Source organism: Ruditapes philippinarum, unplaced genomic scaffold (assembly GCF_026571515.1).
Source record: "Ruditapes philippinarum isolate M1 unplaced genomic scaffold, ASM2657151v2 ctg4672_1_1_1_1, whole genome shotgun sequence".
Taxonomy (NCBI): domain Eukaryota; kingdom Metazoa; phylum Mollusca; class Bivalvia; order Venerida; family Veneridae; genus Ruditapes; species Ruditapes philippinarum.
Window position 1 is genome coordinate 44,256 of NW_026860510.1, and position 13,992 is coordinate 58,247.

Genomic DNA, 13,992 nt, shown 5'->3' on the forward strand with positions numbered 1-13,992 from the left:
AAAAATACATAAAAGGAAGTCAAAAAGAGAAATTAGTTTTCTTTAAATACATTCGCTCTTTTGTACTACGTAATAACACATGATTAAAAGAATGACTTTTATATACCATATAAGCTTAGGAACAAATTCTTGCGAAAAAAGTCTTTATTTTATCGAAATGATAATTATTTTCAAAAGAGGTTGACTTTTAATTAATTTTTAAAATATTCTTTTATTAATGTTTTAAAACGATAAAGACTTTATTACAAATAGAATGTTTTAAGGAAAATATTTGTTATTGACCTTTTGTATGATACTTATCATGTAAGTGGATGTTCATTGTTTGAAAGGACTTAACAATCTGACAATGGAACATATATAGTGAAAATCAAATTCGTCAACAATCTGTCAATTTGGTCAAACATAAAGGGTACAAGTAACTATTTCTGTTAAGATTGTTATGGTACATCTCTAGAAAGCTGAACCGGAGGGGAATATCTAACTAATTTACAGTCCTTTTATATAGGAAACGCTTGATTTTTGACCGTTGAATGATTCCTTTAACACGTTGCAGCCAATTTAAATAACTCTTACAGGAATGAGACGTTCAAAACTTAACAAGATCACTGGAAGTAAGAAGTCAATCTATCAAACAGTTCATTCAAAATTCACCAAAACATGAGACTAATATGACTGTCTGATGTATAATCCACATCATGTGTTGTAACTTATCATTTCTAAAGATAAATCCTGTATAAAATCTTATAAAGTATTAGAGTATAATTAAGTTTTGTTATATTTTTCTGGTCCTGCGGTATCATTGATTCCAGCACTCTTAAGTGTTTGAAATTGAGTACCGCTCAAGCCGGTGCTATGAAGGTCTGTTTCACTTTTTCACTATCCCTCATGTACAGATTCACTCAAACCGAGTCTGCAATTTCCATATTATTTTGTTGTGAATGCTTCCGAGGGATCACTCTTTCTTAAGATTTTTTACAAGCGAAAACATTAAAGATATATAAATATAATTTCGTAAAATTGCTGGTTGTGTATTAATCCATGAAGCCTTGGTGATATAAAATTTAACTTGTTTTTCTTGTTATATTAACATCGTTATTATCAAAACAGAAAACGATATTTAAACAGGTATTATTTTAGTTTAATGAAATACTCATTCAATATCTTCATACTACCTAACCTTTATCACGGAGTATAATTAGATAATTCTTCTATCATGCTTGCAGTAAGTCGGGTTCAATCAACATAGTCATTTAGACGAGACATTAAAGTAGAAGGAAGGAAAACAAAACAACAACAAACCAAGCTTCTTAAAACCTGTACGTTGATTTATTAAGCAGACTTTTACATCATTAACTAAATGTAGAGGAAAAAATATCAAAAGTGTAAACAAGCTACCTTGTTATGAAATTACTGAAAAGTTTTTATGTATTTAATGTTGGTTTAATTGTTGTAAATGATAGAAAAATAATAGACAGTTAGGAAACATAATAATCATTTGATGAGAGCAACATATTTGGCAACAAAGTAACTGTATACCGTCTGTTTACTGACTTTCTAAAACTCATTTTGTATCATAGTTTGGAGACCTTTCTGTTGAAAATGTGTCAGGGTTAAATCGTATACATATACATGCACAGTGCGTTAACTGGAGTGCGGGTATTAGTTACCCGCACTCAAGAACATGCTCATTGATTGGCTCATTTTTGCTGGGGTTTACATATTGTAACGGCAGAGAAAGGGAAAGCGACAGAAATGTCATATTCAGATGTTCGTTCATTGGTTAATTTTTGCCGGGGTTTGATATTGTGACAACAGGGAACGTGCTTTAATGTTTGACTATGATACAAAAGAGAAAGAACACCAAAACACTCGGCAATCTGATTAATACTCGGGGGCTACGCCCCCTCGTACAAATCAGATAGCCTCGTGTTTCGGTGCTCTTTCTATTACATAATCATACCCATTCGTAAATACCGTATACCTTATAGACATATAGTACACGTTGAATGAATTATAATGATGCCAATATTGCACCAAAATTGCATGTGCAAATTCAATAAGAAACATATGTGCAAACGTGTCTACCACATCTTCTATTTTCGTTTTTTTTGTGTTCTGACATTTTAAGTAGTTTAAAGACAAAATTTAAATTTTTGATATTCAAGAAAAATATGTCTTTTGCAATTACTGGTGTTATAATGGTGAGAGTAGCGCAATGGTGTTACTATAATAAACTTTTCATGGCTTTAATTTTTTTCTTTATGAGAGCAATTTATGGCACTTGATTGAATAAAAAATCCTTATGTTATTTTAACGCTGTCAAATTAGATATCCAAAAGGAGAGATTTTACCGTTACTCGTGAGGACAATAGAATCAGTATTGTTTTCAACAATACGAGCGTATATAACGACCCACTTTCATAAGGATTCGATAGAGAATTTTGGAACCGGCTCAAACCGGTGCTAGGGGTTCATGGCGGCGGTTGCACTTTTTCTTGTCCCTCGTATAGGTTCAAACAAACTAAGTCTGCAGTTTCCATGTAATTTTGTTGTGAATGCTTCCGAGGGATAACTCTGTCACCACAAAAACATTAAAGATATATAAATAGAATTTCCTAAAATTGTTGGTTGTGAATTAACTATAAAGCTTTGCTTTTATACAATTTAACTTGTTTCTACTGTTTTGTTAACATCATACTCATAAAAAAGATATTTAAGCAGGTATTATTGTACTTCAATAAAATACTCATTTCGTATCTTCATACTATCTAACCTTTAATCAAGAGTATAATTAGATAATTCTTCTTTGATAATCATACTTTTGGCTAGTCGGGTTCAATCAACAAAGTCATTAAGACGAGACATTAATGTAAAAAAAACAAAACAACAACAAACCAAGCTACTTAAAACCTATACGTTGATTACTTAAGCAGACTTTTACATCATTAACTAAATGTAGAGGAAAAATATGTTAAAAGTGTAAACAAGCTACCTTGTTATGAAATTAATAAAAAGTGGTTATGTAATTAATGTTGGTTTAATTGCTGTAGATGATAGTAAAATAATGGACAGTAAGGAAACATAATAATCATTTAATGAGAGCAACATGTTTGGCAACGAAGTGACTACATATTTTTCCAGAATATCAATAATTTTAATTTTGTCTTTCAACTACTAAAAATGTCAAAACACACATAAATCAAAGTGCTGAAGGCACTGCAGTTGGGACGTATGAAGGATCAAGTAACTATTTTTTTCTATTTCGGGGCAGATACTTCAATGAGTAAAGGGTGTTGCCGGTTGATAAATATAAAGTGCACAATTCAGTAAATGAACAGTAGTTGATACAATTATTCTATGACACACATGTTCAAATATAATATTTAGGTTACATGTACGTGTAGGTCGATCATAAATCGTTATTGGCCTTTTTTGACAAGAGCAACAAGTGAAATTAGAGCTACCAGAGGAAACAGCAAGCTTGACTATTTTAACACATGACATTATAAAGGGAGACAAAGATATGAAAAAATAATCAATTGTGATATATATCAAATTTTCTGTATCAGTATCAAGTAAACATTCAAATGGTCAATATTTTTTGCATCACATTATATGAATGTGACCATGTCATTAGAACTTATAATGGCCTTTGTTTACTGCAATTCTCATGCTAATCTCTTTCACTGTATAACGTTTATAAAGTTTCAATCAAATTCCTTCAATATTTTAATCCACCCTCAGAACAGTATCATGAAATATATACGGAGATAATTCAAAAACTAAGTAATGTAGAATCTTGGTTATTTGACACAAGACTTCTGCTCACTAGTCTCTACAACTGTATTTAGTTTGAGTGTGATATCATTGAAAAGATTTACTCCAGACAACCATTATTTTAAAAGTTGTTGTACATGTATTTTAAGAGATGATAATTGTAAAATTAAGCTAGAAACTAGAACTCCGCGAGTCGGATGTGTCGCCTTGTGAACAATGTAGTTTAGGAGAAATGGCCAGGACAAAAATGAAGTATGAAAAATAACAAAGGGCAATAACTAAAAAAATAATAAGTTCAGAGCAGCAGTTTCTGAACACTGCACTTCTTATCAATAAGATCTATCATACCAGGATGGTCCATAGCTTCCATACTTGAGGAGAAATGACCAGGACAAAAATAAAGAAAGAAAATCAACAAAGGGCAATAACTCAAAAAATAAGAAATGCAGAGTACCAGTTCTTGTGCACTGGAATTCTTCTTAATGAGATCTATCATCCTATGAAGTTTCAATTCCATAGCTTTTATACTTAAGGATAAATGGCCCGGACAAAATTAAAGTATGAAAATAAACAAAGGGCAATAACTCAAAAAATAAGAAATGCAGAGTAACAGTTCTTGTGCACTGCACTTCTTCTTAATGAGACCTATCATCCTATGAAGTTTCAAGTCCATGGCTTTTATTCATTAGGAGAAATGGCCCGGACAAAAATAAAATATGAAAATTAACAAAGGGCAATAACTCAAAAATTAGGAAGTACAGAGTACTGGCTCTTGTGCACTGCACTTCTTCTTAATGAGATCTATCATCCTATGAAGTATCAAGTCCATAGCTTTTTTAGTTGAAGAGAAATGGCCCGGACAAAATTAAAGTATGAAAATTAACAAAGGGCAATAACTCAAAAAATAAGAACTGCAGAGTACCGGTCCTTGTGCACTGCACTTCGGGTTATCAAAAGAAGCATGCATACCAAGTTTGAAGTCAATCAGACTTATAGTGACTGAGTTATGCTCTGGACAAGCTTTAGGGGACGCCGACAACGACACAGACGCCGCCGACAAAAGTAACCCCTATTATGTCACCTTTTCAAGGCGACACAAAAATTAGGGTTCTTTGAAAAAACACTTTCTTTCACTTGATTATTTTCGCTGTGTAAAAGTTTAATCAAATTTCATCAACTCTTTTCCAGCATTTCTCTGGACAAGCATAATTAAGTACATGTATAATAAAGGTAGATAATTAAATAAGAGGGCCATGATGGCTCTGAGGTTGCTCACCTGTATATACCCCCCCCCACCCTGCAGGGCCAGTTTTAACCCAAGGGCTTTTATTTGAACAAACTTGGAAGACATCCATAAGAAGATTGTCCATGCTTAATTTCTATCCTTTAGATCTTTGGGGTTTTTTTAAAGAAGATTTTTTAAGTTTTTATTAACACAAACTGTTAAAAACAATGACAACCCTGGAGCAGGGCCAGTTTTGACCCCAGAGCTTTTATTTGAACAAACTTTGTAGACACTCACTAGAAGATGTTTCAACTTATAATATAAACTCTAGCTATTTGGGTTCTTTAAAAAAGATTTTTGAAGTTTTTACTATATGCATATAGGGAAAATCAATGATCCCCTGGGGCAGGGCCAATTTTGACCCCGGGGCTTTTATTTGAACAAACTTGGTAGACACTCATTAGAAGATGTTCATGCTAAATATCTTAGCTCTAGCTCTTTGGGTTCTTTAAAAGAAGATTTTTAAGTTTTTACTATATGCATTTAAAGAAAATTAATGACCCCCTGGGGCAGGACCAATTTTGACCCCGGGCCTTTTATTTGAACAAACTTGGTAAACACTCATTAGATGATGTTTCATGCTTAATATCTTAGCTCTAGCTCTTTGGGTTCTTTAAAAGAAGATTTTATAAAGTTTTTACTATATGCACATAGGGAAAATCAATGTCCCCTGGGGCGGGGCCAATTTTGACCCCAGGGCTTTTATTTAAAAAACTTGGTAGACACTCACTAAAGGATGTTTCAAGCCAAATATGTAAGCTCTAGCTCTTAGGGTTTTTTAAAGGTGATATTTAAAGTTTTTTTCTTTCGGTTCCCATGGCAACCAGAGTTCAGCATGGAATTAAATTCTTTGCACAATTTTTAAAGGTGACAGCCAAAGGAACATTCTTGTGAAGTTTGGATGAAATTAGCGTAGTGGTTTATGAGGAGATGTCATTGAAAGTAAAAGTTTACGGCCAGACGAAAAGGGATCACAAAAGCTTGACCTGTCACTTTGTGACAGGTGAGCTAAAAACTAAGGAATGGAGTTATGGTTCTTTGACACATTGGAAAATTCGAGTCGTTCAAGTTGATGTAGATTCAGTGATAGTTTGGAATAAGCATTTTTAACTTAAGGAATATAATTAAAACATGAAGCAAGGTAGAGTTATGTTTCTTGAACATTGCACTTCCTCTTAAAAGTCTCTATCACTTTGTGAAGTTTACATAAAATCCCTTCAATACATATCTAGTTATATTCATATTTCGGACAAGAGTGTGAAGGACAAATGTCTTCCTAAGTACAGACTATGTTTTTTTTTCCTTTATCAACTAAAATCTCAAAAACACCATTAAAAACATATTTTCCTCCCATGAGCAACCTTTTTCCCCAAAAGTACAAGTCTGTATGGAATGAACACAGATATTTATCCAGAATATTACTTGAGTCCATACCGACAGATGGTTAAGACTGCAACTATATTCTCTCCCTTTCAGGAGCATAAATTATAATAACATGCTAAATCTCTGTATAGTTCTATATCAGATACCAGTATGATGAACCTTACTTTTGTACCATTTAAGTTATAGCAAAATTCAGCTTTCATTGACATACAGAAATGGGTCAGCCTTTAGTCCCCTCTTAATGAAAATAGAAGGGGACTAATAACAACAATTTATTCTCATAGTTTCAATTCTCAGGTTTATTACTTATCATTACACCAGGCAAGCTAAGATACATGTTAAAACCACAGGCACTATATACCACATTTACCCATATATACGCTCATAATACTATATATAAAGAATAAAGGTCCCTAACGAGAGAAAAATATCATGCAAAACAAACAAGAACTGTTCGGTAAAAATACACCAGATCACTATTTTATCTTTGTGGTTGTCTCTAGGAATAATGTATCAGAAACACTTTTTACTTCATCGAAATCCTACAAAATGCTCCAAAATACGAGCAAGTTTCCAAATTTCACTGAAATGTCATTGCATGTTGTTTTTGACGTCCAAGCGATGCGTGTAAACAAAGGTGAATTCTGGTCAATTTCTACAAAATCAACGAATAACTGTTAAGATTTTGACATACTTTCTTTAAGGCAACTTGTATACAGTCAAACTGCGATGTCTTTACTTCACAACTGTCCGACGATAACACTAACAAGCTAAAAAATTAAAAATAATTGACAGCTCTGTTCCAGAAAGTAACCATTTCCTACATTACCCCACTGAATATAAGGTAAAGTAATGATTGGTTAAGCGGAAAATCCGAGTTTTAACATTTTCCTTCAACACAATGTTCATGACTGGCCTTTACTATTGACAGGGGATTCAATTCAGACTAGCCCTCTAAAATACTCCAACAAGTCCAAAGTGTTAATGGTGCCTATACAGTTATGACCACTACATCTGGAAACTGGGGATTCCCACCGAGTGTGATGCTTATCTTCATTTGCTTGACAGTGACACATGTCCACCTTAAAAAAAAGCAATAAAAATTATATGAAGTGCAATAATTTGCAAAAAAATGCTTATCTTATTTGTCTCTTCTTACATTTATAATGCAGAGCACTAGATTTGTGTGTCTGTCATACAAAATGACTTTCAATAATACTATTTAAATATATTTGAAATACAATTTGTTTAATAAATACTCAGAGTAATACTAAATTCCTTTTTTGTGATATTTTTTCTGACACATATGTGCAGACAGTACATTGTGTACACCGGTCTTACTGACCTGTGTGAAACCATTCTAAGCATGATGCCAAGAAAATTTTGGACTTGTGAGAGGCTGTAAATGACCCCAGATTGATCATAAGGTAACGTGTAACCAACGCTGAAAAGCATTTGACTATATCTCAATCCATTGAGAAGTGGCATCACTTTGAAATCAATTTTGATTGAAAAAATCGAGGCAAAATAGTGATTTTGGGCAATTTTGAGATGTCCCCTCGATGCCATGGTAACAGAAAATTTAAGCCTGAGCATGTTGTTGCAAGGGCAATGGTCCAGTCAACATTTGTGCCATGTTTGATTAGTGTTGAAGCAGTTTTTATAGTATTATAGCAATTTGAACTTGTAACGGGAGACTTTTCAATGGAAACAGCCATTTTTCACAAAATGCTCATGAAGTAATGGGTTAAGAAATTTTGCATCTTGATTGGGAAAAATATTTAGTACCATGTACAAAGTTGTTAATCCAACAAATTGTATATCATTCAAAGCATAAAAAATACATAAAAAATACATAAAAAATTGACAATGGAATGTGTTTTTGAACATCATCTGTCTGGTACCATATTGGATTGAAATGGAATGAAGAAAAATTGTCAGCTTTGAATCAGGGTTCTCACTAGGACTTTAAGAAAAGAAAAAAAGCATATTTGGCATTATTTGCCACTGGGAATGGGTCTGTTAATCTGACCCATGGTGACACTGGTAAAAATGCATGTTTTCATTAATTTTTTGGGAAAACAGTTTGGTTTGTGAAATATACATTAAATATTATATAAGTACCTGTTGTTTGTAATAATCTTCTAGTCTTTCTTTAATCTTATACTGTACTTTTTTCTAGCTACATGTACCAGCCTTTCCAAGTGAATATTAAAGTAAATAATCTTTTATTTCCCTGAAAATATCAATTTAGAGATTTCATTTTCAAAATCATCCAATACTACTCTCTTAGTGTGTGTATATTATACAGAGACATATAAATACATTTTATGTATTTTAACGTCTCTGGTATATACAATGTATATATGTGTCTATACAATGTATATATATGTTTACACTATAATATGATTGTGTACAGCATGTAATGACATAATTAAAATTTGAAAAATTTATGATAATAAAATATTAATAATATTTCTTCATATTACTCCACAGTATTACCACTAAAATAGAAAATGTTCTATCATTTTATTATGATATCTATTTTTTACATGTAGATTTGTGAAAAAAATGTGAATATCAGTAGTGTCAAAAATTGTTAAATCATATAAAATGTCTAATTAACACTGATAAATTACTTCAACCATGTATTGAGAACAGGTATAGATCATTTCCAACAGTCTTGCTGTTGTGTTGACATTTTCGCGACATGGTTGTGTGTCTGCCTTGTAATCAAGAGGTCTGGGGTTCAAATCCCTTTAAGTGCCTGAAGATTTTTCAGGTTAACAATTATCAAGGTGGCAGTGATTTTTTTTTTCAACTTTCAAAACAACCTGTGGCTTTATAAATGGGAAACTATAGCTTGATTAATCAGACAAGAGGAAAAATTTCAACCACTGAAAATGGAATTTACCCATACATTTAAAAAAAGTGTAATTCAATTTAAAGGGGTTCCATTGAGGTATTTTGTCATGATGGGACTGAAATATTTTTTCCAGATAAATGTACCATTTGATGAATGTTTAGAACACTAATCTTTGTACAAACCTTTAGATCATTTGCCCACTTCGTTTTTCCAGAATAATTATTCAAATTGTAAAAAGATGACCCAAAATGAAATGGCTAGACTTTAAATAGATATATATCCCGGGACAACCAATATTCAATCAGTTAAGCTGTTTTTAGCCAATAATAAATGGAAGGGGAAATTATACTTTAAATTTACTTTAGCTATTAATGCATCTATTAACACTTATTCATTTTCAGGTTGGTACATTTTCAACAAGTCTTGATCTTTCTTAGAAATTCAATAAAAACAATATGACCCACTCTGGTTACTCCCAGGAATATTTTAACCTAAATTCAAACAGCAGGGTAATCACCATGGAAAATTTGTTAAAGATAAATCAGGGCTACTAAAAATTGTAGAAAACTTCACAATAGTCTACTGGTCGGAGAGATAACTCCGACGCATAGATAACCCCGACACTTGATAAATATAATTGTTTTTGCTTTGTTTTTCAACAAATAAGCACATGATCACCTAACAGTATAGGAACAGGACAGAATGTGATGATTTGTTATAATTTGGTAGACTTTTTAATGTTTTTCAAATAACCTAAACTTTTTGTAGGCAAAAACTGCTTCAAAACGTTCTTTTTACTAAATTACAGTAAGGTAGTTAGAAATGTATTGACCACAGGCCACTGACTTGGGAAAATTTTTTGAAAAATTGTTTAAATATTTACAAAAAATAGATAAACCATATAAGATGTAAAAATAAATTATTGATGCTGATTTTCCAGTCATTTTTTACTTAAAATTTTAAGTGTCGACTTTATCTACTGTTGTGGGTTAAAAAGACCATGTTTTGCATACCTCATTCAAGACCTTAAAGAAGTACCAGATTCCATTTTCATACATAGTTTTTGTGGTGTAATGTAAAATCTTTGAACTGAACTTTGTTTAGGTGGTTCAATATTTAAAATATACTGGAAGATAATTAAAATATTGCAAAAAATATGTGATTTAGTGTCGGAGTTATCTCCCCAACCAGTATTCAACAATTTTCAACATTTTTTTCAAGATTTTAAAAAACTTACACTAAATGTTATAACATGTGTACAGCACAATGCATTGGTATGACTACTGTTAATGTGTTTAAAAAGGCAGTTAAAGGTGTCACTTCTTAGTACGCTATTTGGGGTGCAAAATGATAAATGCATCCAATCTTTACAGCCATTTTACCTTCCCCACTTTAAAATATTAGCAAATATGGAAACTTGTCTACATCTGCCAGCTGGTATCGCTTACAAAACAATTATTCTACAATCATCACATGAAAAAAATTGATAACAATATAAGATTTTATTAATAAGGACCCCTGTGTAAGTCTGATGAATATTTAGTGGTACATCAGTCATCATATAAATAAATGTTTTAAATACACCTTGGACTGAGGGAAATGGTTTATATATCCCGAAACAAACAATTTTCAATCACAACCTAAATTCAAACACATTCTTAATTCTGTGGCACGGATGTCATGCCTGACTAAATTGCATAAAGTCACATGTTGTATTAACTTCAAAACTTGCAGAAATGCCACACTTGATTAATTGTCAGATGTTTTCAGAAAAACAATAAGAAACTGTTTGTTTTAAGTGACACAATATAAATTGTCCAACTTTCACTATATCAATATAGTCACTTGTTTAAAATAGTGGTAAAATTTTTTCTAAGCAAGTTAATTTTTTTATAAAGTATTGGCAAAAGAGTTTTACCATTTCCCTCAGTCCAAGGTGTATTTAAAACATTTATAATAATTTATAAAGGTCAAAATAAAATTATTCTGAAATATTCAAGAATGTGCCCCATTTGGTAGAGACGTAACGGCCGTGACAAGACCAAAAAATTGTAGGCGTATATGCCGGTTTTCCTGTAAAGGCAGACATCTGTGTAATATCAATTTGTAAAATCTGTCGGTTTTGCAGTCTAAGTATGATCGAAATGTCTTGGGTACGAAAGACTCGAGATCTCCAAATTACTTCGAAATTATTTACGAAAGTTTTAGTCCTCGGAAACAAATGGGCATCAATAAATAAACATAATATTATTAGTCATCAAATTCATAACATATTTTGCTTTATAACATACCTTATGAGCTTAACAGGCTGATAATTATGCTCGTGAAGTAGGTCGAAAAATATACCGGAAGTTGTCGGATTCATTTAACCTACTTATCGGCTAATTCAGAGACGAATAGATTATCTACATCTCTGGCTAATTCTATTTCAATATCCACTTTGCAATTATAAACTACAAAATTTATCCGATAAATAATGTCTTTTTCAAAAATTCTGGAATTTAATATACAAAAAAATGTGATGATAAGGCAGATGAGTAAGTTAAATATTGCAAGCTGTCAAGCACTATGACCCAATTAATTTACTATCCCATTCATAGAATTATGTGACCTTTCAAATTATATCCGCTACGTTTCTAATACCGTAATTCAAGCTCAATTGCACATTATTTTCAAAAAATAAATTTCTTGTCTCCACTTCTGTTCGCAATAAATCGAAGTTTTCCGAAATTCAGAGCACTATTTTTCACTCGCGGCGGTTATGCGTCGGTCATGGTCGGGTGATCACTATGAATTCAGCTTACGTTGATATGTTAGAATACAATATAGCATTTAGAGTGGCGATGAAACGTCACAGCAGTGGGCGTTACCCTGTATGGTTGGAAATTTCGGGTGTGTAAGTGCACTAGTTGGGACTACGTCCCAACTAAAAACGGAAAAAATGATATGGTAGACACGTTTGCACATATGTTTCTAATTGAATTTGCACACGAAATTTTGGTGCAATGTTGGCATCCTTTAATAAATCGTCTTTGTATTTAATTCATTCAACGTGTACTATATGTCTATAACGTATACGATAACTACGAATAGGTATGATTATTATGAGTTAAAATAGTCCACACATAACATGATCTGCTTAATAATAACAATAATGTGAATTGTATTTCGTATATTTTCGTGCCGGTTTGCTATGAAGCTGTTATCAACTTATACGAAGGCTTTCATTAATAGTCTGACAAAAACTGATCGAAATCATGTTTAACATAATAATATGCCAGTAATGTTAATGAAGAATTTCCCATTTCTTGGTCTTGATGAAATACACAGACTCTTAACTACGTTGTTAACGTATCTGTTAGTTTGAAATATCTTAGTTCTTTTGAACACTAACAGGAAATCATTTACATGTGTAACACCGTACAATATTATTCAGAACGTTGAGTGTTTTTGTGAGTCTTTAACTGTTGTCATCACGGAAGCTTCTGGTTTTGATACAATATATTATAAGGTGGAATGTGCTTAACATATTAATTTATGTAATGTTCATTTTCCAAATGTTTTGCTTCAACAACCCTAACAGTACCCCGTCACAAAGCACCGTGACTAATCTTCCAACAGAATCTGGTATGCATGATGCCGCGTCATTTGATCAATTGGAATATATTTACACTCTAATTACATTAATTATTTCTATATATATATATATATATATATATATATATTATATATATATATATATATATATATATATATATTGCATTTGAATTTATAAGTTTACTTGATATCTTCCACCATTTAGGATCATTAAAACGTAATTTTTAAAGTGCTAATTATACTAGAAATTTAGTATTAACTTCGAGTTACTGCAATGCAATCGATATAACAAATGATTCAGTAGTACTACATATATTAAGTAAATAAAAATAATGAACAATTTAGTTTCCTTCATGTACATTTCATATTTCTTCTACCTTGTACAACATGATTGAAAAATGACTTTATATATGATATACGATTATGTATAATTTCTCACAACATTTATTTCTTTATTTTATCGGAATGATTAAAAACGTTAGAAAATTTCACTATTTAATTAATCTAAAATTTTTCATTTATCAATATTTTTAAACGATAAAGGCTTTATTAGCAATAGAATATTTCACGGAAAAGCATTTGTTATTGACCTTTTGTATGATACTTATCATGTGAGCGGATGTTTCCATTGTTTGACAGAATTATTTAAAAAGACTATCCACTCTGTCAGCAAAAAGCAAGTTCGTCAATAATCTGTAATTTGGAAAAATTAAGTGTACCAGTAATTATTTTCCGTTAAGATTTTTTTGGGGTACATCTCTAGAATGCTGAAGCAAAATATATCGTATTCAGGGGAATATCAGACTATTTTGCAGTTCTTTTTCATGAACGAGTGGAATAGAAAATACTTGATCTTTGGCAGTTGAATGATAGTTCCTGTAACACGTGGCAGCCATTTAAACAACTCTTAAAGGTATGTTACATTCAGAACTTAACAAGATCACTGAAAATAATTGGTGGAAGTAATTAATCAATCTATCAATATCAACTGTTCATTTTTCTTCTTCTAAAGTACACTATATAATGAGACTAATATGAAAGTTTTATTATGCGTTCTAAAAAATCAGTTCCTAAGAAAAATACT

At 31.7% G+C, this 13,992-nt stretch overlaps 1 long non-coding RNA gene across 1 annotated transcript; it reads right to left on the bottom strand.

The window, feature by feature from the left end:
- Window positions 1–6,716: 6,716 nt before the first annotated feature.
- On the bottom strand, window positions 6,717–9,611 carry LOC132760412 (uncharacterized). Its single transcript, XR_009629848.1, has 2 exons — window positions 8,570–9,611; window positions 6,717–7,527 (listed from the first exon to the last, which is right to left on the bottom strand). It is a non-coding gene; the product is annotated as an uncharacterized LOC132760412 (long non-coding RNA).
- Between the last annotated feature and the right edge of the window lie 4,381 nt (window positions 9,612–13,992).